General features: G+C 47.4%; 1 protein-coding gene across 1 annotated transcript in view; it reads left to right on the top strand.

The window, feature by feature from the left end:
* Positions 1–1,950: 1,950 nt before the first annotated feature.
* The window catches only part of LOC100741977, a 3,306-nt gene continuing 2,047 nt past the window's right edge, over positions 1,951–3,209 (top strand). The window contains exon 1 of the transcript XR_004461599.1: positions 1,951–3,093. The gene's annotated coding sequence lies outside the window, so the exon portion shown is untranslated. The remainder of the gene's footprint in view (positions 3,094–3,209) is intronic.

Raw genomic sequence — 3,209 nt, 5'->3', positions numbered from 1 at the left:
CGGTGGTGGCGCGTCGGCTGCCGATAAATACGGACTTGGCGCGTACAGCGAAGAGCACCCTACCGGTTTTGCGGTATCTCGAACGGCTTAATGGCACTGTTAACTACCGTATTATTTAACGGGGATTTATACATTGCAGTCGGCCGATTAAAACGGCGGGGGCGGGCGGACCGGCATCGAGGCCTGGTCTACTGGCGAAACGATATAGGAAGATCCTGAAACGGACACCGCGGGGGATCGAGTGTATCCTTAATTCCCCGTGAAAGCCAGTGCTGATCGAAGCGGACGTTTCTAGTGTCCGTCGTTGCTCATAGAAAAACAGAAAGTATTAAATTATACTGTATTATAGATCGTACATAGACAGTCATTTCAAATAACAGCTTCGATATATCACAGTTTTCTATTGTATCAGGGAAACAATTCTAAAAATGATATTTCGAAATGTTCGAAGAAATAGTTTTAGTTTTAGTAAATCGTCCACGCTATTAATCGTATGCCTCTTTTATCAAGAAATATTCACCGGCTATATAGTTTGCGAAGTGACTATCAACAATTATCGAAACAAAGTATCAAAGGGGGAATAAAATTGCGTAACCAGCACCGTTATCGTAATTTATATCTATCGTTTCACTTTCCCAGCGCAGAAAACCAAATCTTTATCTCCGTCAGCCACAAATCACCGACAGCGTCGTAACCAAAGACTCTAAATCTCCGGCGCCATTGGAATCGCAATTTCTTCAGCTACCTCTACATCAGCCATTAGAATTCCCGCAACACATCAAATAGCAAATGGAAGGCTGTCAGCCGAAAGCAAGGTAAATTTTCAGCCAAGTACGACGGAACATCGCGAGGAACGTTCGCGAGCGGAAACAATTCCGAGGTCGCGAGGTAACACCTCGGCTGGGTGTGCGAGGAAGTCTCGAAGGTGAGACGAAGACGTAGAAACAGACTCGGTGCGTCATCCACGTCACGATCGCTGCCAATGGGATCTCGGATCCAGCAGGGCGATGCTATTGAGTATTTGCATCTCTTGCCTTTCGCGGCGAATGCGAGAGGAAGCTCGCGTTCGTGAGCCGGTGCGACGAGAACGATGGGAAATCCGGTTGCTGGCATATAGGTATGCTCACAGATGGCCGGGTGCGACGAAGACCGTGACAGTATATAGGTGAAAACGACGGTGCTGGCTACCAGAATGGGACAGAGAGCGAGTATACAGAGAATAGGAAGAGGAAGAGAGAGTAAGAGGCAAACGAGGGAAACGGAGCATGGTCGATGTGTCTAGCCTAGCCTGGTTGGCTGGCTGGCTGGCTGGTTGGTTGGCTGGTTCGGGTGGCTGGATGAACCAGGGACCGTCTAGGTTGCGTCTGCCCCCGCACAAACTCGGTATTATCTATACGTCTAGACACCCCTGCGCCACCGAGAGAAGACCATAGCGGTTTGGCGCTCCGCTTGTAATTTACAGCGCGCCCCGCCGTGTCTCTACATCTACGATCCCGCAAATTTCTCTCTTCGGTCGTGTCTCTTTACCTGTCTCTCTTTCTTCTCTTTTCTTTACATTTTCTCTCGCTTGACCTTTGCACTCTCCTAGCGTGCACCTGGATACATCGATCCCATCGGATCGTACCGATAATCGTTCTCCGAACAGATGGTAAAGCACTCGATCATATCGGGATCGTATCGGGCTGTTCGAGAAATCCCTAGTATTTTTAGTATAAATTTCTATCAAATAATGAAACGTTCGAATAAATACTACCTTGAGGAGGACTAACACGAGACATCCAACATTCGTCCATAAAATAGACTTCTTTGTACTCGTTAATATTTATTGTAATCTTTTATTACGAACTTATTCGAAAGAGAAATTAGATAAATAGTCTAGAAGCCCGTAAGATCTGTTCGAAGGAGTTCGTTATTAAAAGGAGCGAAACATCGTTCGAGAAAAAACTTGCGAAGTTAAGAACGATAGTCTGATGATTCTAGTTGAATCTTCCCTAATTCTCGTTACCGATTCTCCGCACAATCTCGTGTACATATATGTACTTGTACTGTTTATATGTATAAGCATCAACGACAGTCGAAAATTGATAGCCATGTAAATTACAAGTTCTAAATCGTGCAATCTAAAAGAAAAAGACATCTGGAAAAATGTTCGATTGATAGGAGAAATGCAAGAACGATAAGAGTAACGTGTTATAAGGACTTCGAGCGATGGACACGCGAATTGCTCCTGAAATTCCTCTCTCGGACTGCCGATGGAGCTCGCGTGCGCGATGCCGCCACTTCAGACATCATCGGCGTACGAGTGATCGAGGGGATCACGGCCACGTGAAAAGGGAAGCAGCCGTCAATTGGTATACACGGTGTACACACGAGACGTGCGTGAAGAGAGTGCGAATATTGGTATCGCGATAACGAACGGGAAACCCTCGCGTGTCCGAAAGTACGAGCCACCCCAGCCAGTGCACGTTATCCACGGAACACGCGTGCATTATATCGACGATCTCTCGGTGATTAATGCCAGCTGTTAGTACCAGGAGGCTCCAGTCAATTGAATCTCATCGTTCGGCCGCATATAAGCCTCGCTCGGTTGCCTTTATCCGTCTCTCTCTCTCTCTCTCTTTCTCTCACACAGACACACTCTCTCTCTCTCTCTTACTCACTCACACCCTCTCTGTAATGCACGAACCAACTATCCCGGTTTTCGAAGAAGAGTTGCAACGTCGACGCGTAAATAATAAATCCTATGGAATCGCCTTACCGTGTCGGGAAGAGGAAAAGAGGAGAGGAGGAGAGGCGTTGTTCGTTTCTCGAGGCTGCAGGTAACGGAAAGAATAAAGTTTTCCTGGTAGACCCGTGGATAGTAAAGTCCCTGGCAAGTCCGTGGCACGTTAAACTTTCCAGTTTCGAGAACGCAATTTTCCCAAGGGAATCAGTCCTCGCTAATGCAAGAGTGGTTATAGACGGAGAAAGAGAGGAAGGGATAGAGAGAAAACAGGTATAAAGGGGGACGATATTATGGGAGAGGGAAACTGTGCGCGGGCGGGAATGGCGACGAGGAGTTTGAGGGTTGAACGAGCTGACGCTTTAAGCGATGTAAGTTACAGAAACTACGCTTCCGACCAGTCTCGGGCGCAGATTAGTCGTAATCTTGGCGCATTGCACTCTGCAGCCGTTTCCAACCCCCTTCCTACACCCTAACCCTCCCCCCT

This window comes from Bombus impatiens, unplaced genomic scaffold (genome assembly GCF_000188095.3).
Source record: "Bombus impatiens unplaced genomic scaffold, BIMP_2.2 scf_0311, whole genome shotgun sequence".
Taxonomy (NCBI): Eukaryota; Metazoa; Arthropoda; class Insecta; order Hymenoptera; family Apidae; genus Bombus; species Bombus impatiens.
The sequence above is the reverse complement of the archived record's forward strand: the minus strand, read 5'-3'. Positions and strand labels throughout refer to the sequence as shown.